The following is a 24,882-nucleotide window of genomic DNA, read 5'->3' on the forward strand; positions in this document are numbered from 1 at the left end:
TTTGTGAAAATAGCTTTTTAATAGTGATAGAATATGCGTAATTACTCGAATATACTATGATATAGCGATGTATCTGATATAGTTACATTATGATCCGAATCCCTGGTGCTAGGCGTAACGAGTATAACAAGTAGTAACAACGCACAAAAGTGCAGGTGTTACATGAGATAATGCGAGGTTGAATATGAAGCTAAGATACTGTTCCGAAATTCTTCCGACTCAAAGCATCAGCTACGACATTAGCCTTGCCAGGGTGATACTGAATATAAGCGTCATAGTCCTTCAAAAGTTCCAACCACCTACTTTGCTTCATATTTAACTCCTTCTGAGTAAATATACTTGAGGCTTTTGTGGTCAGTGAAGATGTCGCAAGTCTCGCCATACAGATAGTGTTGCCATATCTTCAATGCAAAGACGACTACAACTAGTTCTAAGTCGTGCATCGGGTAATTGACTTCATAGGGCTTCAACTGACGTGAGGCATAAGCAATAACCTTCCCATGTTGCATTAACACACAACCTAAGCCTTTCTTCAAAGCATCACTATAGATCTGATAACCCCCTGATCCAGAAGGGAGAGTGAGTATCGGAGCAGATACGAGGCGTTTCTTTAATTCCTCAAAGCTCTTTTTGCGCTCATCGTTCCATGAGAACTTAACTCCTTTCCTAAAAAGTTGTGTGAGGGGTAAGGAAATGGTGGAGAATCCTTCAACAAATCTTCGGTAGTAGCCAGCTAGACCCAAGAAACTTCGTACTTCTGTAGCAGAAGTGGGTCTAGGCTAGTTTGTAATAGCCTCATTCTTGGCGGGATCCATCTTGATTCCATCTGCCGACACAATATGGCCCAAGAATGCTACTTGGTTGAGCCAAAACTCACATTTCGAAAACTTTGCGTATAACTTCTTTTGTCGTAGTGTTCCCAGCACTGCATGCAGATGTCCTTCATCTTCCTCTTGGTTCTTAGAATACACTAGGATGTCGTCGATAAAGACTATGACGAATTTGTCCAAGAAATCATGGAATACTCGATTCATCAAGTCCACGAAGACAGCAGGTGCATTGGTTCGCCCAAAAGGCATAACCAAAAACTCGTAGTGAGCATAGCGAGTTCGAAAGGCAGTCTTAGGAACATCCTCTTCCTTGATCTTCAGTTGATGATAACCAGACCTTAGATCGATCTTTGAGAAGAACTTAGCACCCTGAAGTTGGTCAAAGAGGTCATCAATGCGGGGCAGAGGATACCGATTGCGAATGGTAATCTTATTTAGCTCCCGGTAGTCGATACACAACCGTATACTACCGTCCTTCTTCTTGACGAATAAGACCGGTGCACCCCAAGGTGAAACACTTGGCCTTATAAATCCCAAATCTAACAATTCTTGCAATTGCTCCTTCAACTCCTTCAGTTCTAATAGATCCATATGATACGGTGCTTTAGAGATAGGCTCAACACTAGGGGTCAAGTCGATAGCGAACTCTATTTCACGGTCAGGTGGTAGTCCCGGTAGTTCATCCAAAAATACGTCAGGATACTCGCGAACAACAGGATGGCTATCGATGCCATTTCCAATAACAGAGGTATCTCTAACCGAAGCTAAGAATCCAAGACAACCGTACCAGATTAACTTATGAGCTTTGAGCGCGGAAATAATCTTAAAAGGCTTATGGGGTTGAACCCCTTGATAAATAAGATCAGGACGACAAAGATTACCAAATATGACACGTTTAGAATAATAATCTATAGCCACACGATGGCGAGTTAACCAATCCATCCCAAGGATCACATCAAAGTCACCCATATGCATCGGAAAATGATCCGCGTTGTACACAACGGATTCTATACAGATAAGACAATCTTTATAAACATGAGTGATTAGGACAGAGTTCTCCATATGAGTAGAAACAAACAAAGCGTGTTCTAGTGGTGTCAGTGCGATCTTAAGGTATCTAGTGAACGAGTTAGAAACTACGGAATGTGTCGCTCCCGTATCGAATAACACATAGATACTACGATCACCAAGCTGAAGGGTTCCAGACAGAGTACTTGTGGTGTTAGAAGCATCTGTAGCAGAAAGTGCAAACACTCTTCCCCCAGTGTTTGGTGGTGCCACATTCCCTCCAGTTATCCTCTTAGTATCTGGCTTGGTACAGTTTTTAATCATATGTCTAGTCTCGCCACATCTGAAACATGTTCTTGCAGCCCTACGACATACACCATGATGTTTCTTGCCATAAGTATTGCATAAAGGGCTCGTGGTCTGATTCTGGTTAATCAATTGAGCCTTGTTAGGTCCTCTATTTGGTTGTGGCTGATTCTAGACAGGTGTTTGATTGAGGGGTCTTGGCTTCCTAAGACTTGTCTGATTTCCAGGGTTTCGATTCGCTTAAACTCTATGGTCCTGATGGTTTGCAGCAGTGGATGACTGGCCCGTAACCTGTTTGGGGATTCCATCCTTGTCTCTCTTCTTATTTTCCCCAGTCCGAGATAAGAATTCCTTTCTCTTGAACTTGAAAGTCTTAATTGCATCCGCCACCTCAGTGATGTCCTTAAACTTCATGAACATGATCGTTTTCCAAATTCGATCATTAACTGCCCATTTCCACTTCTCAGCTTGAATTATGACAGATCTTGCTGCTTCTCCCACAATATTCGCCAACCTTGAGAATCGGGTAATAAACTCCGAAGCAGGCTCGTCGATCCCTTGTCGGATAACAACATACTACCTGATGTGAGCTTCTCTGTTAATAGGCCAAGAAATACCTCTCATAGAAGATGGTACGAAATACAGCCCACGAAAGAGTGGCGACGTAAGCATCTCCTCCTTTGACTTGTTTGTATCCTTCCCACCAAGTCTGTGCATCGTCTTCCAGCTTGAAGGTGGCCAACCTGACCTTGTACTGATCTGCAACTCCCATTACCTCAAAAATCTTCTCTATATGGGCTATCCAGTTTCGTGCATCGATCGGAGTAGCAGCGTGACTAAAAGGTTTTGAGTGTTGCCTTTGGAAATGACAGAGCCACACATGGATGCCTTCAGAAGTGTTGTTGGTGGTATTCTCACCAACGACAACTCCAGAGTTAGGGTTAGCGCCTCCTTGAGTTTGTTGAACAACCGCCTCTACGGTCTGAGCAATGAGGTTCAGAAGTAGTCCGGCAAACGCTTGGTTGATAGCAGAAACCATGTTTAGGTCCGGTGGAGTTTCATTTGAGTCAGTGTCGTTAGGCTGACGGTTAGTCGTGTGGCCATTCCTACGAGTTTGGCGACGAGGAGGCATCTATCAAAAGTAGATGCATGAGTTAAAATATGAAAGCGGTGACGCGTAAATGGGAACATTTACCAGAATTTTATCCTAGACGTCTACCCCAACCTCACAGGCCTAATTACTAATGTTTAAGTTTTCTACAGGAAAGAGCCTTTGCTCTGATACCATAGCTGTAACACCCCAACCCGGATGGGTTGACGTGTTACTATAACAGTGGATCAGAACATAAGTCATAATTCCATTAATTAAAGTTAGGCTTACATTTCAAAATATGGTTCATAGCCCTAAGGCCCAAAATATATATTTATTTTATAAAAGTGACAAACATCTTCGGTTAGCATCCTAGGGTTTATTCTTCACTGTTCTCCCTGCCCAAAATAACCTGTGAACCTGTAGTGAAATGAAATATACAGAATGAGCCAAATGCCCAGTACGGAATAACAGGCTCAAATAGCAAACAAATAAACGACTGAAATGATATCACTGACAAGAAGCATAACACAACAAAACATAACATATAACTGAACTGAATCATATCATACAGATGTACCCAATAGCTAAACAGAGGTGACAGCCACAAAGTCTGTCACATGAGACGGAGCGGGTTGGCCTACCCGACATCCATCTCCAGAAACATACCTAGGATATATCCATACGCCACCTAGTCGCTATGTACCACGTTTGTACCTAGGGACGCCGTGAACTGATAATTCCATCACGGGAGGAGACGGAGAGCTTAGGGTAGCAGATCTCAGATAATTAGAAATAAATATAATACTAACATTAATAGATATATAAGCATCGGAACATGCGATAATGAGCACAATATAATCATAAACTTATCCCATGTTGTCAAGTTGAATAATAATTTTAATCGGAGTAAGAAATGAACGGACGGTCTGTTGAATCGAGGCTCAAAGATGTTAGAGTTTTCGAGATATATATATATATATATACATAAATATATTATAAATAAGGCTTTATAGTAACCGAACCAAATAACAAAGGGAGAGGGTTAATGATCCGTACCTTGTTTCTTGATTGTTGTCTTAAATATATATAAACTTGTCAAGCGTGTTTGAATAAACCTACATCGTGTCCATATATTTTATAAGGTCGTGCCCGTATAAAAAGTATATATGTAATTTGTTTGTTTAATTCATGTCTGAAATGAAAAATGAGAACTATATGAGAAGTGTGTACTCTTTCATTTATCAATCATATATATATACAATGATGTAGTCAAATGTAACTGAGAATTTATGTAGTCAAATGTAACTGAAACATTATGTAGTCAAATGTAACTGAAACCATGATAATTTAGGAGGAGAATTAGGAGGGAATATATCTGTATTTATAACACTCCCCCTCAGATATATATTATTATTTATTATACACAGTTAATAACATACATCAGGATGATATTAAATAGATACTTCAGGACCTATATAATAAACTGATACTACTGGATCAGTTGTACTGACTCATTAAAAACCTTACTAAGAAAACCCATTTGGACAAAACTTAGTTAAGGGAAAAAGAGTACAGTGTGTATAATTCTCCCCCCGAATTCAACAAACATCTTTCAATCTACGGAGACCGATCTTGTGTGATAGTTGCTCGAAACTGTTTCTTGGTAAAGATTTTGTGAATAGGTTAGCTAAATTTTCACTTGACTTGATTTGACAAACATCAATTTCCCCTTCTTTCTGCAAGTCATATGTTGAGAAGAATTTTGGTGAAATGTGCTTTGTTCGATCACCCTTGATGTAACCTTCTTTGATCTAAGCTATGCAAACAGCATTGTCTTCATAAATAATCGTTGGCTCCTTCTTGATCTATTCTAATCCACATGCTTCTTGTATGTGAGTAATCATTGATCTCAACCACACGCATTCTCGACCAGCTTCATATAGTGCAATTAGTTCAGCATGATTTGATGACGTTGCTGTAAGTGTTTGCTTAGTTAACTTCCAAGAAATTGCTGTGCCACCATATGTGAATACATAACCTGTTTGAGATTTTGCTTTATGTGGATCTAATAGATATCCAGCATCAGCATACCCAACAAGCTGGGACTTTTGATCTTTCTGGTAGAAAAAACCTAAGTCTTGTGTCCCGCAAATATATCGGAATATGTGTTTTATTCCATTCCAGTGTCTACGTGTTGGGTTTGAACTATATCTTGCTAGTACATGTACCGAGAATGCAATATCGGGTCTCGTGTTATTTGCAAGATACATAAGGGCACCGATCGCACTTAAGTACGGTACTTCTGGACCAAGTACTTCTTCGCCTTCTTCTTGAGGGCGGTAAGGATCCTTTTGAGGATCTAGTGGTCGGACAACCATGGGTATGCTAAACGGATGAGCTTTGTCTATATTAAAACGTACTAACATCTTTTGGATGTAGTTTGACTGATGGACGAATGTACCGTTTCGTAAATGCTCAAACTGCAGGCCGAGACATAATTTTGTTGTGCCAAGGTCTTTCATCTCAAATTCTCTCTTTAATATATTAGCAGTTTTTTCTATCTCTTCAGGAGCTCCGATGATGTTTATATCATCAACGTAGATGTTGGTGCAGTTGTCTGTCGACTACATCTTCGTTCGAGTCTTAGAATAGGTTTGATTGTAAAATGTAGATAATACGAGAAATAGTCAAATTGTATAGGTTTTAGATGTTGGATCGCTCTTTAGGTCATTTAGTGTTTTGGGCCGCTCGAGTGAACGTGCTGGACCGCTTGTATGACATGTTGTTGGATCGCTCGAATGGCAAATGGGCTGAACCGCTCATATGTCCAAGTGTTGGATCGCTCGAGCGTAACATGTCTGGACCGCTTATTGGACCTGTCCAATAAGCAATCCAAGAACACTATATATAGCCCTATGAGCGATTCCTGTGGTAACAGTTGGAGAAATCGTGCCGAAGTGCTGCCGGTGCGAGATTTGAAGTGTAATCAGCGTCAAATCAATAAAACAAGTAGTTAAAGTGATCTGTGTGCTATTTCTACCTTAGTTTCTTGTTATTCCGCATCGGAAACCAAGGAGAAAGCCTCTGAACGACTCGTTCGGGTCTTCAAACGATCCTACAAGTGGTATCAGAGCTCAGGAGGAGGTTCTCTGCAGAAATTAGCCGGATTTCGTCACTTTTTCTTACTTCTACACCTTCTTTTCTTCGTTCGGAAAGATTTAACGGTCGGAATCGTCTCAAAATCTCAGAGATTGTGCGCAACTACACAGAGACAAACCCTAGAAAGTTTCGGATCAAAATTCGAAGTTTAAGTGGGTCAAAATTGGAATTGAATGTGGTCCGCTCGATCGAACAAGTCTTGAACCGCTCATTCGGACATTGTTGGAACCGCTCATTTGGACATCGCTTGAACCGCTCGAACGGACAATTCTGGTCCGCTCGAACGAACTTATTTGGATCGCTTAGTCGAACATTCATCCGGACCGCTTATTTGATCATCATTTGGTTCGCTCTTTTGGACGGTCCACGTGTTTGGTCATTTTCTGGTTCGCTTTTCAGTCAAAGTCTGATCCAAGTGTACATCGTGCAATTTCGCTTATTAGTCAGAGTGTTTAAGAAAAAAACGCATTATCTAATCATGGATTTGAATATCTTTAACATGACTCAAGAAACATGTGATAGAAGAAAAGTATTAACGAAAGAGTTTGATTCATTTTCAGGTTTTCCAGGAGAAAGCACAAGATGTGTCATTGAGAGATACAAACATCTTGTTCGTTCAATGTCCATAATTGGTATAACCAAAGCATCAGAGGAATGGGTCGAAAAATTTGTCAATGCTTTATCTCAAGAGGAATGGGAAAATTATATCTTAAAATTAAAAAGTTCTGGAGAATTTTTTAGACTGACAATTGGTCAACTCATTGAAAAAATTGAAGAACAGGTGAAAATTAACGATGAAAAGAAAGAAGAAGCTTCAGAAATCATAGAATTTGTAGAGTCTGGATCTTTAAGTTCTATGTTAGCATGCTCTAAATGTGACAACTTGAAGACAAACAATGACAAATTCATGAAAGAGGCAGAAAGTTTGGCATCTGAAGTCAAAAAGTTGAAAGACGAGAAGCATGCTGCTGAAAAACAGATTCTTATGGTTTAGGGTATTTGTGAGAAACTGAAAGTTGAAAACAACAAACTGTTATGTAATTTTAACAGCTTGATGTTGAAAAATCAGAAGTTTGAAGAAAAGGTTAAAAATTGTGAAATTGAAAAATCAAAAATTGAGAAAGATTTTCAAAATCAAATGAAAATTCTTGAAGATGGGAGAAATGTGTTTAGTAAAAACAACATTGAAAAACAGAAAATGATAAATTCTCATCTTCAGAAGATTATGAAATTGGAGAAAGAAGGTGAATGGGCTCAAAGGAAAATCAAAGAGTTGGAAAAAGAGCTTGAAAGCAAACAGAAATCTACAGAAGATTTAGATTTCTGGATTAAGCTTGAAAACAAGAATCTGAAAGCGAATGAATCAAAATTTCAGGAACAGAAAAAAGTTTTGATGAATGAAAAATCTGTTCTTGAAAATTTGAAGAATGATAATGAGAAAACAATCAAGTCTCATTTTGGGAGAATATCTCAGCTTGAAAGTGAAGCTGAGAATTCGAGGAACAAAATTGATGAACTTGAGAAGAAATTGATAGGTTTTGTGACTAAATCAGACAGTTTGAATTTTCCCTGTCCAAAACCAATCAATTCAATTCCAATAGGTGACGTCGTCACAAACTTTGATTCTATCAAAGTTGAAGATTGTGATGAGACATCTGATGATGAAAATGTTAAAAAAGAAAAACAAAAATTGGTTTTAAATTTGAAAGAAAGTTTTCAGAACTGTTCTGCAATCAACTGAAAAAGGTGAATGTTCTAAGCAAAAGTCTTTGAAGAAGAAAGCAGAACAGAAACAAAAAGATAATAAAAGTTCATCAGATCGATCATCCAATCAAAAGAAAAAATTACAAAAAGTAAAAAATGAAAATTCAAAAATTGTTGGTAATAAGTGGTGCAGGTCAGACCACAGTGTTAAAGCGTCAAAACCAGCAAATTTGAGGAAGGAGTACCACCAGGCCAAACAATGTTACGACTTGAATGTTTGGTACAACAGTGGTAACTGGTATGATAACAGGGTGTGCTACAGCTGTGGCTATCAGGGGCATATTGCTGTTAACTGCCAATACTGGAGTTATGAGACCAGGAGGTGCTTTAACTGCAACATCAAAGGTCACATTGCCCGAGATTGCCCAAGAAGATCGCATGAAAGATTGAGGGTCAAATCTCAGAAAATGGCAAAGAAGATACCAGTCGTTGTCAAGCCCATAGAATTGAAAGCTTCAGGCCAAAACGTCAGAGAACAGAAGGTCAAAGAATCTAAAGTTCAAGAAACAAAAGTGAAGCTTTCTCAGGGGCAGAAAGATCGACTGAGGAAAAAGAGAAAGAAGGCAAGAGAGTATTTAGAGAGAATTTTGTCATCGGGTTCATCCGTTGGAAAGAATATAAGTTCTGATGAATCAACTCCCTCGGATGCAAAGTCAAGTAAACCGAATTCGTCAGATGCAAATCTGAGGACGAAAGAGGAGAAGAAGAAGGAAAAGGTCGGCGATGAATCTGACGTGCTGAAGTCAGACAAGCCACCTTCTGGCGATGAATCTGTTTCTTCGGAAACAAAGGAGCCACATGTCGGCGATGAATCTGACTCATTAAAGTCAGACAAGCCACATTCAGGCAATGATTCTGGTTCGTTAAAACCAGAGGAGCCAATGGTTGAGGTAAAAAAGGAGAATTCAGGTTTAACAATGGATGATGCAAATTTTCCACCATTGTTGAACAAGAATTCGAAATCACCCAAGGACCGTCAGGCTTGGGTGAATCTGTTTAAATGAAAAACCTGACTTGCCGGAGATCCCAAGATGGTATTGTGGATCAGGAATCGGCATCTTTCTAAATCTGTTTGAAAAGTTGCAGGACTTGCCGGAACTCCCAGTTTTGTAAGCGAGGAGTAGGAATCGGCATCTTGAGAATTCAACCTAAAGATGGTAATTGGTTGAAAAACAGGTTTGAAAAGCTTAATTGCGAAACCTACAAGTGGTTGTATGGTAGAGATTGGTGTAGATCTTTCAAGTGGTTAAATCAAGGTCATTGAATTGGACTTGATTTAATTATCATTCAAGAATTTGGTAAACAAAGTGATGATGTGAACCCCATTTTTACAAAAGGTAAAAGCAACTAAACTTATTTTCCGGAAAAACCATTCCGATTAAAACAAACTTAAGTGTTTTGAAATCATAATGGGAAAATAGTCTGTTGTGAGGGGGAGTTCTGATTGTGTACGCCAAATGGATGAAGAATTGAAGGGATTCTCATCATGTTGTCAAGTTTGTACAGTTTGTTTCAAATTTTCCCAGAAAATCAAAATTGAAACATATTTTGATTTTAGGGGGAGAAAAATTAAAAATTAGAAAATTTGAAAAAAAACAAAAACATTAAAAAGTTAAAAATGAGTTTTGTTGTGAAAAAAGAGGAAATGATAGTAAATCAGTGGACTATCACAGCACGCTAAAGAAATGTAATGCCAAATGTGATAAACGGTCTCACTGATGATGTGACGATAGGTTTTTGTACATTTAGTAGATTTATTCGGGATATAAACTTAAAATTTCAAACTTGTGAAATTCGTGGGGAACACTACTTGGGTATATAGGTAACCCCTGAAATCTCGTTTGAAAGGTCTCGTATTCTGATATACTAGGTGTTTATACTCTATGATGTCTGGGGTATTATTCCGGGACTTCTGTTGAACGGTAGTTCTGACCTAGTCCTTGGCTAATACTTTCCGCAAAATGCTTGAAACAGAGCATAAAGCCCTCAGCTGATTAGACAATAAAATTGATAATCATCTGTTGTAGCTGAAAAGATCCTCTAAAGGGGACACACTGCTAAGTCGAAGCTGATATCTCTCTGCTGAACGGAAGTTCTGACCTGAGATCCCTCAGTTCTCGCATCTTTTCCCTAATTTATGTACAGACATCATTGTAGTATTCATACCTGTAAGACTGAATATTGGGATTCTGGATACGGGAGTATATTCAAGAGGTGGGACACATGAATTGAACTAAGTTTATAAAACACTTAAATAGTATCTTGAATAGATTGAAAATTGTATGAAAATTTAAGAGGACAAATATATCGTCAATCTACGTGAATCGTTTAGAACTTAAAACGATTAGAAGCTTAACGGTGCTTGTGATGTGTTTCAAAAACTGATATGATCCTCCTGCACAAACTCACAAAAATATGTTTGTTCTGCATTTAAATTTCTGTCTTTGCATTTACGTTTCATATTTTGAAAAATCCAAAAAGATTTTCGACAACTGATGTTGAAGAGCTGATTTTCAAAATCTCAAAGGCTAAACTTGACGAACAGACAGGTTGGTTAAGTCATTTGAAATGTTTAAAATGATTCATTAGATTGAATCAGAAATTGGAATGTTTCAAATTTGTGATCAGTGTTTAATTGTAAAAAGTATCAAATGATTAGTTGATTCATTAAGTTGAATCACAATTGTGTTGTATTGTGATAGTGTGTTTGAGACTTGCAGGTTTCTGATCCTGTTGCTACAGATAGCCAGGAGACATATCAGAACCAGAGAAGAGCTTAAACAGAGAAAGCCAAGAGTTGATTTCAATGGTGATAACGATTTCCAGACAGAGATCCCAGCATGATGATAGGGGGAGTCTGACGAAAGTTAAAACCAGAGAAAGATCCAGGCATATGATTCTAGGAAGGAATTCCTGAAGAAGATTTGATTCCAGGCTGAGTTCCTGAAGAAGATCGAACAAGATTGAAGAGCTGTGAATGATCGAAGACTCTCACTGAAGATTCCGTCAACATTCAAGGGGGAGTCTGTTGGTGCAGTTGTCTGTCGACTACATCTTCGTTCGAGTCTTAGAATAGGTTTGATTGTAAAATGTAGATAATACGAGAAATAGTCAAATTGTATAGGTTTTAGATGTTGGATCGCTCTTTAGGTCATTTAGTGTTTTGGGCCGCTCGAGTGAACGTGCTGGACCGCTTGTATGACATGTTGTTGGATCGCTCGAACGGCAAATGGGCTGAACCGCTCATATGTCCAAGTGTTGGATCGCTCGAGCGTAACATGTCTGGACCGCTTATTGGACCTGTCCAATAAGCGATCCAAGAACACTATATATAGCCCTATGAGCGATTCCTGTGGTAACAGTTGGAGAAATCGTGCCGAAGTGCTGCCGGTGCGAGATTTGAAGTGTAATCAGCGTCAAATCAATAAAACAAGTAGTTAAAGTGATCTGCGTGCTATTTCTACCTTAGTTTCTTGTTATTCCGCACCTGAAACCAAGGAGAAAGCCTCTGAACGACTCGTTCGGGTCTTCAAACGATCCTACAAGTGGTATCAGAGCTCAGGAGGAGGTTCTCTGCAGAAATTAGCCGGATTTCGTCACTTTTTCTTACTTCTACACCTTCTTTTCTTCGTTCGGAAAGATTTAACGGTCGGAATCGTCTCAAAATCTCAGAGATTGTGCGCAACTACACAGAGACAAACCCTAGAAAGTTTCGGATCAAAATTCGAAGTTTAAGTGGGTCAAAATTGGAATTGAATGTGGTCCGCTCGATCGAACAAGTCTTGAACCGCTCATTCGGACATTGTTGGAACCGCTCATTTGGACATCGCTTGAACCGCTCGAACGGACAATTCTGGTCCGCTCGAACGAACTTATTTGGATCGCTTAGTCGAACATTCATCCGGACCGCTTATTTGATCATCATTTGGTTCGCTCTTTTGGACGGTCCACGTGTTTGGTCATTTTCTGGTTCGCTTTTCAGTCAAAGTCTGATCCAAGTGTACATCGTGCAATTTCGCTTATTAGTCAGAGTGTTTAAGAAAAAAACGCATTATCTAATCATGGATTTGAATATCTTTAACATGACTCAAGAAACATGTGATAGAAGAAAAGTATTAACGAAAGAGTTTGATTCATTTTCAGGTTTTCCAGGAGAAAGCACAAGATGTGTCATTGAGAGATACAAACATCTTGTTCGTTCAATGTCCATAATTGGTATAACCAAAGCATCAGAGGAATGGGTCGAAAAATTTGTCAATGCTTTATCTCAAGAGGAATGGGAAAATTATATCTTAAAATTAAAAAGTTCTGGAGAATTTTTTAGACTGACAATTGGTCAACTCATTGAAAAAATTGAAGAACAGATGAAAATTAACGATGAAAAGAAAGAAGAAGCTTCAGAAATCATAGAATCTGTAGAGTCTGGATCTTTAAGTTCTACGTTAGCATGCTCTAAATGTGACAACTTGAAGACAAACAATGACAAATTCATGAAAGAGGCAGAAAGTTTGGCATCTGAAGTCAAAAAGTTGAAAGACGAGAAGCATGCTGCTGAAAAACAGATTCTTATGGTTCAGGGTATTTGTGAGAAACTGAAAGTTGAAAACAACAAACTGTTATGTAATTTTAACAGCTTGATGTTGAAAAATCAGAAGTTTGAAGAAAAGGTTAAAAATTGTGAAATTGAAAAATCAAAAATTGAGAAAGATTTTCAAAATCAAATGAAAATTCTTGAAGATGGGAGAAATGTGTTTAGTAAAAACAACATTGAAAAACAGAAAATGATAAATTCTCATCTTCAGAAGATTATGAAATTGGAGAAAGAAGGTGAATGGGCTCAAAGGAAAATCAAAGAGTTGGAAAAAGAGCTTGAAAGCAAACAGAAATCTACAGAAGATTTAGATTTCTGGATTAAGCTTGAAAACAAGAATCTGAAAGCGAATGAATCAAAATTTCAGGAACAGATAAAAGTTTTGATGAATGAAAAATCTGTTCTTGAAAATTTGAAGAATGATAATGAGAAAACAATCAAGTCTCATTTTGGGAGAATATCTCAGCTTGAAAGTGAAGCTGAGAATTCGAGGAACAAAATTGATGAACTTGAGAAGAAATTGATAGGTTTTGTGACTAAATCAGACAGTTTGAATTTTCCCTGTCCAAAACCAATCAATTCAATTCCAATAAGTGATGTTGTCACAAACTTTGATTCTATCAAAGTTGAAGATTGTGATGAGACATCTGATGATGAAAATATTAAAAAAGAAAAACAAAAATTGGTTTTAAATTTGAAAGAAAGTTTTCAGAAAACTGTTCTGCAATCAACTGAAAAAGGTGAATGTTCTAAGCAAAAGTCTTTGAAGAAGAAAGCAGAACAGAAACAAAAAGATAATAAAAGTTCATCAGATCGATCATCCAATCAAAAGAAAAAATTACAAAAAGTAAAAAATGAAAATTCAAAAATTGTTGGTAATAAGTGGTGCAGGTCAGACCACAGTGCTAAAGCGTCAAAACCAGCAAATTTGAGGAAGGAGTACCACCAGGCCAAACAATGTTACGACTTGAATGTTTGGTACAACGGTGGTAACTGGTATGATAACAGGGTGTGCTACAGCTGTGGCTATCAGGGGCATATTGCTGTTAACTGCCAATACTGGAGTTATGAGACCAGGAGGTGCTTTAACTGCAACATCAAAGGTCACATTGCCCGAGATTGCCCAAGAAGATCGCATGAAAGATTGAGGGTCAAATCTCAGAAAATGGCAAAGAAGATACCAGTCGTTGTCAAGCCCATAGAATTGAAAGCTTCGGGCCAAAACGTCAGAGAACAGAAGGCCAAAGAACCTAAAGTTCAAGAAACAAAAGTGAAGCTTTCTCAGGGGCAGAAAGATCGACTGAGGAAAAAGAGAAAGAAGGCAAGAGAGTATTTAGAGAGAATTTTGTCCTCGGGTTCATCCGTTGGAAAGAATATAAGTTCTTATGAATCAACTCCCTCGGATGCAAAGTCAAGTAAACCGAACTCGTCAGATGCAAATCTGAGGACGAAAGAGGAGAAGAAGAAGGAAAAGGTCGGCGATGAATCTGACGTGCCGAAGTCAGATAAGCCACCTTCTGGCGATGAATCTGTTTCTTCGGAAACAAAGGAGCCACATGTCGGCGATGAATCTGACTCATTAAAGTCAGACAAGCCACATTCAGGCAATGATTCTGGTTCGTTAAAACCAGAGGAGCCAATGGTTGAGGTAAAAAAGGAGAATTCAGGTTTAACAATGGATGATGCAAATTTTCCACCATTGTTGAACAAGAATTCGAAATCACCCAAGGACCGTCAGGCTTGGGTGAATCTGTTTAAATGAAAAACCTGACTTGCCGGAGATCCCAAGATGGTATTGTGGATCAGGAATCGGCATCTTTCTAAATCTGTTTGAAAAGTTGCAGGACTTGCCGGAACTCCCAGGTTTGTAAGCGAGGAGTAGGAATCGGCATCTTGAGAATTCAACCTAAAGATGGTAATTGGTTGAAAAACAGGTTTGAAAAGCTTAATTGCGAAACCTACAAGTGGTTGTATGGTAGTGATTGGTGTAGATCTTACAAGTGGTTAAATCAAGGTCATTGAATTGGACTTGATTTAATTATCATTCAAGAATTTGGTAAACAAAGTGATGATGTGAACCCCATTTTTACAAAAGGTAAAAGCAACTAAACTTATTTTCCGGAAAAAACCATTCTGATTAAAACAAACTTAAGTGTTTTGAAATCATAATGGGAAAATAGTCTGTTGTGAGGGGGAGTTCTGATTGTGTACGCCAAATGGATGAAGGATTGAAGTGATTCTCGTCATGTTGTCAAGTTTGTACAGTTTGTTTCAAATTTTCCCAGAAAATCAAAATTGAAACATATTTTGATTTTAGGGGGAGAAAAATTAAAAATTTGAAAATTTGAAAAAAAAAACAAAAACATTAAAAAGTTAAAAATGAGTTTTGTTGTGAAAAAAGAGGAAATGATAGTAAATCAGTGGACTATCACAGCACGCTAAAGAAATGTAATGCCAAATATGATAAACGATCTCACTGATGATGTGACGATAGGTTTTTGTACATTTAGTAGATTTATTCGGGATATAAACTTAAAATTTCAAACTTGTGAAATTCGTGGGGAACACTACTTGGGTATATAGGTAACCCCTGAAATCTCGTTTGAAAGGTCTCGTATTCTAATATACTAGGTGTTTATACTCTATGATGTCTGGGGTATTATTCCGGGACTTCTGTTGAACGGTAGTTCTGACCTAGTCCTTGGCTAATACTTTCCGCAAAATGCTTGAAACAGAGCATAAAGCCCTCAGCTGATTAGACAATAAAATTGATAATCATCTGTTGTAGCTGAAAAGATCCTCTAAAAGGGACACACTGCTAAGTCGAAGCTGATATCTCTCTGCTGAACGGAAGTTCTGACCTGAGATCCCTCAATTCTCGCATCTTTTCCCTAATTTATGTACAGACATCATTGTAGTATTCATACCCGTAAGACTGAATATTGGGATTCTGTATACGGGAGTATATTCAAGAGGTGAGACACATGAATTGAACTAAGTTTATAAAACACTTAAATAGTATCCTGAATAGATTGAAAATTGTATGAAAATTTAAGAGGACAAATATATCGTCAATCTACGTGAATCGTTTAGAACTTAAAACGATTAGAAGCTTAACGGTGCTTGTGATGTGTTTCAAAAACTGATATGATCCTCCTGCACAAACTCACAAAAATATGTTTGTTCTGCATTTAAATTTCTGTCTTTGCATTTACGTTTCATATTTTGAAAAATCTAAAAAGATTTTCGACAACTGATGTTGAAGAGCTGATTTTCAAAATCTCAAAGGCTAAACTTGATGAACAGACAGGTTGGTTAAGTCGTTTGAAATGTTTAAAATGATTCATTAGATTGAATCAGAAATTGGAATGTTTCAAATTTGTGATCAGTGTTTAATTGTAAAAAGTATCAAATGATTAGTTGATTCATTAAGTTGAATCACAATTGTGTTGTATTGTGACAGTGTGTTTGAGACTTGCAGGTTTCTGATCCTGTTGCTACAGATAGCCAGGAGACATATCAGAACCAGAGAAGAGCTTAAACAGAGAAAGCCAGGAGTTGATTTCAATGGTGATAACGATTTCCAGACAGAGATCCCAGCATGATGATTGGGGGAGTCTGACGAAAGTTAAAACCAGAGAAAGATCCAGGCATATGATTCTAGGAAGGAATTCCTGAAGAAGATTTGATTCCAGGCTGAGTTCCTGAAGAAGATCGAACAAGATTGAAGAGCTGTGAATGGTCGAAGACTCTCACTGAAGATTCCGTCAACATTCAAGGGGGAGTCTGTTGGTGCAGTTGTCTGTCGACTACATCTTCGTTCGAGTCTTAGAATAGGGTTGATTGTAAAATGTAGATAATACGAGAAATAGTCAAATTGTATAGGTTTTAGATGTTGGATCGCTCTTTAGGTCATTTAGTGTTTTGGGCCGCTCGAGTGAACGTGCTGGACCGCTTGTATGACATGTTGTTGGATCGCTCGAACGGCAATGGGCTGAACCGCTCATATGTCCAAGTGTTGGATCGCTCGAGCGTAACATGTCTGGACCGCTTATTGGACCTGTCCAATAAGCGATCCAAGAACACTATATATAGCCCTATGAGCGATTCCTGTGGTAACAGTTGGAGAAATCGTGCCGAAGTGCTGCCGGTGCGAGATTTGAAGTGTAATCAGCGTCAAATCAATAAAACAAGTAGTTAAAGTGATCTGTGTGCTATTTCTACCTTAGTTTCTTGTTATTCCGCACCTGAAACCAAGGAGAAAGCCTCTGAACGACTCGTTCGGGTCTTCAAACGATCCTACAGTAGACTGCTACAATAGTGAATTTTGAGAGTGATCTTTTTATAAAAACACATGTACTGATTACATCAGACTTGTATCCTTCTTTTTCAAGATATTCACTGAGCCGATTGTACCACATGCGGCCAGACTGTTTAAGATCATATAAAGATCTTTTTAGCTTTATAGCACACATGTCTCGAGGTATTGATTTTAATGCTTCGGACATTTTTAACCCTTTAGGTATTTTCATGTAGATGTCATTTTCAAGTGTCCCGTACAAGTATGCAGTGACGACATCCATAACTCTCATTTGAAGTCCTTCTGAGATTGCAAGGCCAATTAGAAATCTAAGGGTTATCGCATCCACTACAGGGGAATACGTTTCCTCATAATCAACTCCTGGGATTTGGGAAAACCCTTGTGCTACAAGACGTGCCTTGTATCGTACAATCTCATTCCTTTCATTTCTTTTTATAGCAAACACCCATTTATAACCTACTGGTTCGACATCTATGGGTGTTCGGACTACAGGTCCGAAAACATTTCGCTTTTCAAGCGAACCTAACTCAGCCTTTATGGCCTCTTGCCATTTTGGCCAATCAACTATGTGCATGCACTCTTCTAGAGTTTTAGGTATATAATCATTTTCATTGATTACATCCGTTGCTATAGCATATGCAAATATATCATTAACACGTGTTTCATTTCGGTTCCATATTGTACTATTTTGTACATAATTGATAGAGATCTCGTTTTCGTTTGGTACCAGTGTGTCTTCTGGATTTTCATTTTCCTCTGGAGTTATATTTGTCTCTTCTGGGACATTTACCTCTTCTAGGGTTTCAGTTATTAAATTTTCACCAACTGGTTTATTCTGCTCTTTTCGCTTACGTGGGTTTTTATCTTTGGAACCTATTGGTCTCCCACGTTTTCTTTGTATGGTAATCGCTTCTGGGATTACTTCAATTCGAGCAGGTACATTTGATGCTGGTATATGTGACTTTGTCACCCTATTTGTGTCTGTGAATGCATCTGGTAATTCATTTGCGATTCTTTGCAAATGTATAATCTTTTGGACTTCAGATTCACATTGACCACTTCGAGGGTCGAGATTTGATAATGATGATGCATTCCATGTTAACTCTTGTGTTACCGGTCTTTCTTTTGTCTTATCTCCCCCTAAGACCAGGAATACTGTCTCATTAAACTGACAGTCAGCAAAGCATGCTGTAAACATGTCACCCGTTAATGGTTCTAAATATTTAATAATAGACGGGGAGTTAAAACCGATGTAAATGCCCAGTCTTCTTTGTGGTCCCATAATGGTACGTTGTGGTGGCGATATTGGTACATATACCGCACAACCAAATATTTTGAGGTGGGACAGATTTGGTTCTCTTCCGGAGACTAGTTGTAATGGGGAGTATTCATGATCAGAAGTTGGTCTTAATCGGATTAGTGCAGCAGCGTGTAAAATAGCATGTCCCCATGTAGAAGATGGCAATTTGCATCTCATCAGGAGAGGTCTAGCGATTATTTGTAATCGTTTAATTAATGATTCAGCTAAACCATTTTGTGTATGAACATGAGCTACTGGATGTTCAACCTTTATCCCAATCGACATACAATAATCATTAAAAGCTTGGGATGTGAATTCTCCTGCATTATCCACTCGTATGCTTTTAATTGGATTTTCAGGGAAATGAGCTCTCAACTGTATGATTTGCGCTAATAGTCGGGCAAACGCTACATTTCGAGTAGCTAAAAGACTCACGTGTGACCATCGTGATGAGGCGTCAATTAAGACTAAGAAATAGCGGAATGGACCACTAGGAGGATGTATTGGCCCACAGATATCCCCCTAGATTCTTTCCAATAATGAGGGGTTTTCTTGTGTCAACTTAGTTTGTGAGGGCCGAGTTATGAGTTTGCCTAGAGAGCATGCTGCACATAATAAATCTTTTGATTGTAAGACTTTTAAATTTTTAAGAGGGTGCCCATTTGCGTTCTTAATTATTCGCCTCATCATTATGTTACTTGGGTGACCTAGTCGGTCATGCCATATTGTAAATGTGTCTTTATCTAGTAACATATGGTTACTCACCACCATGTATGCTTCAATAGGAGTAATATTTGTATAATATAATCTAGAGGATAAAGCTTTTAGCTTTTCTACAATGGTATCTTTGCCATTTTCATTTGAAGTAATTTGTAAGTATTCAATATTATTTTCGGATGTTGTTTTGAGGTGGTAACCATTTTGTCGAATACTTTTAAAACTAAGTAAATTTCATCTTGATTTACTAGAGTATAATGCATCATTTATAATTAGTTTAGTACCCGATGGTAATATGATGCTTGCTCTTCCAGAGCCTTCTATAAGATCACACACACCGGAAATAGTACCCACAAGTGTCTCAGCAGGAGACAACTCAGAGAAAAATTTCTTATGTTTGAGAATAGTGTTGGTGGTACCACTATCTACGAGACATTCATCACCAATGATAGCTTTATATGAGCTTGTAAACATATTTCCTCTGGTAATAATAAAATAAATTAATATAACGAACTAATTGCTTGAGTATGATAAATAAAAAAAATTAATATCACAAAGATTTTAAATGAAACCATAACAATAGTTCAAACATAAAATACCATAAGAGTTTAAACAAGATCCAAACAAAGAAAAGAAACCATAGTCTTAAAAAAAACATCACATAAAGTTCAACCATAGGATGTCACTAATTTTCAATGAAGTCAGATGCGTCTAGATGAGTGTCTGATAGTGGTGTAGGAGATGGCAGATTAAGTGCATTCTCAATTAGATTTGTCTCAACATTTTTTCCTGTTTCTTTCATCATCTATTGGTAAGCTTCAACGAGATGTTTAGAGGTGCGACATGTGCGGGACCAATGATTTGACATTCCACATTTATAACATATATTGTTTTGGCTCCCACCAGTTCTCCCTCTAGGAGGTCGTCCCGTGCTTTGTCGGCTCGATTCGCCACCACTAGATTTAGAATTTTGAGACTCTCGTCACCATGTATTGCTCCGTCCATGACCACGACCACGACCACGACCACGGCTGCGACCGCCACCTCTCCCGCGTCCGCTTTGATAATTTGCCGCATTGGCTTCTGGCAATGGGCTTGCACCGACGGGTCGCGCTTGATGAATTTGTAGTAGGAGCTTGTTGTTTTGCTCCGCGACTAACAAACATGATATTAATTCAGAATATTTTGTAAATTTACGTTCCCTGTACTGCTGCGACAGGAGCATGTTTGATGCATGGAACGTTGAGAAAGTTTTCTCAAGCATGTCTTCGTCGGTTATTTTTTCACCACATAATTTAAGCTCAGAGGTGATGTGGAAAAGGGCAGAGTTGTACTCGCTAACACTTTTATAATCTTGTAGCCTCAAATGAAGCCATTCATAGCGAGCTTTAGGGAGCAAGACCAGCTTCTGGTGGTCAAATCTTTCTTTGATATTTTTCCACAACTCGAGAGGGTTCTCAACAGTAAGATACTCCCTCTTCAAGTCTTCGTGGAGATGGTGAGGGAGGAATATCATGGCCTTAGCCTTATCTTGAGCGGATGTTTGATTCTCATCATCGATTGTTGCCCCTAGATTATTTGCTGTCAGATGAATTTTCGCATCAAGGGTCCATGGGAGGTAGTTATTTCCCGAGATGTCAAGTGCGACGAATTCGAGTTTTGATAAGTTCGACATTGTATCTACGAAATGAAACTTATATGTGAATTTTGTGAAATGATAAGTAATAAAAAAAATTACTAAGTGGAGAGATGGATACATTTGATTAAAATTTATTTAATTAATTTTAACTATATATAAATCACACATCTAGTTAAATTCAAGTGTAAACTTAGGCATTTGATTAAAATAATACAACTTTAGGATATTAAGATGTAGAAAAAAAAAACAATTTGAACATACATATGCACGTAGTGATGTAAAATGACTGGGAAAAAAAATAGTATATATAGATATATTAATGTTTATATGAATATGCATTAATGTGAGTTAATATTCAGTAAATGAAAAAAAATTATATTGTAACGCACAACAATAACAACTATCTATATTGATGTAATATATTATTGGTGGTGTTATTATTATTAATATAATATAGAGAAGTCCAGTATTCTTTTTACTATGACAGAAAAGGCAACACCCCTCACCATGGATGTGAAATACTAACATTTGATAATTAATTATAATAAAATATTATTAATAGTGTTAATATGGTCCAGCTGTATACCATTATCTTGAATAGAGTGATGAGAGTAAATGTAAACCTTTTCTTTTTCACACCCATTCATTTTCTATTTCAATATAAAGCTTCAAAACCTTCATAATATCATTTATTATCATAACTTCAAAGAGCAGAGAAAAAAAAACGTTCGGCGCTAAAATAGCAAAAGAGGAACAGAAGATTATAAACCACCGGTAAACCTTTCCAACCCACCGGATCTCTAAAAAACAACCGTCATTGATTCGCCGGAAACGGTTACAGAAAACGGAGCAGTTTGTTAAGTTTTGTGTTCTCCAGAAACGGTTACAGAAAAACCGCTGCCGGTTAAGCTGCCGGAGCGTCGTCGCTGCCAGTATATCGCCGGAAAAAATTTCGGGTATGAAATTTTATGTTTTGTTTTGATGTGTTTGGTTCGATTGTTAGTGGCGGCAGTGACCGCCGTTGGTTGAAGAAAAACAACAATTTCGGATTGTTTCTATATGATAATAACTATCAACCCTACTTGTGTTCTAAAAGGCATAAAAATAAACCTGTGTTGGGTATTCGCAAAACCAGATCTAAAGGCATATGTCATGTGTTCCAAAAGATGAGACCAATAATCTGATTTGAAAAAAAAAATTAGTTGAACATTGATGGTAAAAAAATCACTGTAGAAAAACAGAGGGGATGAAAATCCCTTTTTAATAACCAGTGTGTAGAAATTTTAATTTGTGGTCCATCCTTTGGAGACGCATTTATAATAGGGAAACATAACACTGAGTAGAAATTATGAATATGTGTACCAGGATATGATGAACAAAAATGCTGATTGAATCTGTCTGGTTGAAAATTTGCAGAAATCCCAGTGGAGAGTCAAAGTGCTGATAACGTGAAATGAAAAATGAGAACTGTATGAGAAGTGTGTACTCTTTCTTTTATCAATCATATATACATATGTACAATGATGTAGTCAAATGTAACTGAGAATTTATGTAGTCAAATGTAACTGAAACATTATGTAGTCAAATGTAACTAAAACCATGATAATTTAGGAGGAGAATTAGGAGGGAATATATCTGTATTTATAACAATGTCTAGTTTAAAACCTCAAGTTTGTCTCAAGTAATCATGAATTAGATTTGCTTAGATTAAAGAATACGTACATGTATTCATTCTCTTTATTAAAGAAAATAAAGTTGTTTTTAGTTGTAAAATAATTTAATATATGTTTAAATAAAATAGAAGTTAATTAAAAATCAATGTTAGTTGCAAGATTTGAACATGTGACTTAAAGGTTTTAAGAAAAAGGTTTTAACCAGTAGGCCACTTTATCACTAATATTAATCTTATAAGATCTGGTTATTTAAACAAGTAATCTGATGTCATTAATTAAAATATGATTCATAAAACATAAAATTTGATAACAAAATATAATGTCACTAGCATGGTTTGAACCCAAGATCTCTAGTTTCTAAGTTCCAAGACGTATCTAGCTAGACTACACCACTTTCTGAAGAATATTTTGAAATCCGATGGATTTAACTAGAATTCTGATGCGTTTAAATATAATTCTTTTGTATTAAAAAGAATGACTCTTACAAGATTTGAACTCAAGACCTCTAGGTTATAAGTTAGAGCCTTAACCAGTGGACCGCTTAGTTATTAATGCTTAATTGACGATTTCTGATGTTTTATATAAGAATTCTGGTGCATTTAACAGAAATTCTGATGTTTTATAAAATTCTGATGTTTCATCAGAAAATCGGATATTGCATCAGATCTGGTGCATTATATAAGAATCTGGTAAAAATATATGTCTCCAACAAGATTCGAACTTGAGACCTCTGGGCCGTAAACCAGCTGCTGAACCAAATGGGCTACAGGAGCCCTTGTGAATAAACAACTTCATTATTTATTTTACTCAGTTTACTGGTTTATCTTCTTCTTCATCATCTTTTATAGAAAACTAACATTTACATAATAAATTCTTGATTCCACTTTCAATATAGATTAACCTTAAAGTATCAAAAATAAAGATTTAGTTTATGGTTACCTTGGTCAAAAACACGTTTCGGTTACGAAAGACGTCGTCGGAAAGTATGTAAGTATCGCCGGAATTAGTATTTCTTCACCGGAAATGGTTTCGGGTAGTATGTTTTCCGTGGTTAAAGCTTCGAGTGGTTTAGTAGAGATAGTTGAGTGGTTTAGTAGGCATAGTGGTGAATGAAAAGTGGTGTCGGTATGGTGTTCGGTTTCAGTTACGGTTACCGGAACCAGGTTTTCTTCACTAAAACAAAATAAGGAAGGAATAGTTTAGAAACGAACTAATCATGGAAGATGGGATGGAGATAAATGGATGATCGTTCTTCAATTTATAGAGGTGAAGAAAGCTCTATTTATATGCAAGTTGTAAAATTTTGCAGAAGTGAATAATTCATGTTGACAAATATTTTATACAAAAAAATTCTCATTCATTCAATTCAATCTATTATGCAATTTGTCTGACATAGGGTTATCTATACCTTTCTTTCTTTTCCACTTGCAAGGCTTCACAATTATAGAAGTATAGTATTATTATTATTATTATTATTATTATTATTATTATTATTATTATTATTATTATTATTATTATTATTATTATTATTATTATTATTATTATTATTATTATTATTATTATTTTCGGTTATTACAACTATTACCCCCTTAAAAGAAATTTCGTCCTCGAAATTTGCAGATCAGAATACCTAAATGCCCTTGTTATTAAAAAAAAAATTAAGGTGGGGCTCATTTCACCCCTGCCTCCACCACCCTCAAGCACCACCGTCCACCACCCTCAAGCTCTACCTGCCACTACCACCCACAATCCCCATCATCCACTACCGTGCCACAACCCGCCAATAACACTTGCAATCACCACCGCCACACTACGGCGAACTCTAGGGCTCTGATGGAGTAGCACTCCAGTGAAACAACAACAGATGAACCCGTCTTAGATCTCATCGGTGGCATTGTAGATCTGACCTCATGTTTGGTCTAAACACCGTTGCAGGTGAACACCGTCTCAGATGCATGTGATTGGTAGTGGTGAAGGAGGTTGTGGTGGCCGGAGACGTCTCATATCTGACCTCATGTTGGTGACGACGAAGGGATTGTGGTGGCTGAAGAGAGGGATTGTGGTGGCCGAAGAGAGGAGATTCTGGTGCTAATTACATCACTGAAACCCCATGGTTTATTAGCTACAAATATGCATACACTTGATGGAGTTTATGGAGCATGGTTGTGGTGAAGAGTTGTTGCTGACAAAGAAAGAGAAGACGGAAGAGAGAAAGGGGAAGAGGAGGTTGAGGTGGGGTAGGGGTAGGAAAAAGGTGGGCCCACTTTATTTTAAATATTATATGTCACACCCCGACCACGTAAAACAACAAATCGTGGCGGAAACGTCGGGGAGTGTTGTAACAGAATCATTGTTTCACAACCATGGATCAAATAGTTTTGTTTTATTGAATTAATGAACTCAATGTTTTGATACAATTTAGATAAATACAAATAATTGTTTCTCAGTTTTAAAGTCGCTAAGGCACAAGTCCATCCTATG

At 37.5% G+C, this 24,882-nt stretch overlaps 1 long non-coding RNA gene across 1 annotated transcript; it reads right to left on the minus strand.

The window, feature by feature from the left end:
* Window positions 1-4,292: 4,292 nt before the first annotated feature.
* Window positions 4,293-23,635, minus strand: LOC118479800. The gene is made up of 3 exons (XR_004860855.1): window positions 23,341-23,635; window positions 22,091-22,168; window positions 4,293-4,352 (listed from the first exon to the last, which is right to left on the minus strand). It is a non-coding gene; the product is annotated as an uncharacterized LOC118479800 (long non-coding RNA).
* Between the last annotated feature and the right edge of the window lie 1,247 nt (window positions 23,636-24,882).

The sequence above is a fragment of the Helianthus annuus genome, chromosome 6, assembly GCF_002127325.2.
Source record: "Helianthus annuus cultivar XRQ/B chromosome 6, HanXRQr2.0-SUNRISE, whole genome shotgun sequence".
In the NCBI taxonomy this organism is placed as follows: Eukaryota; Viridiplantae; Streptophyta; class Magnoliopsida; order Asterales; family Asteraceae; genus Helianthus; species Helianthus annuus.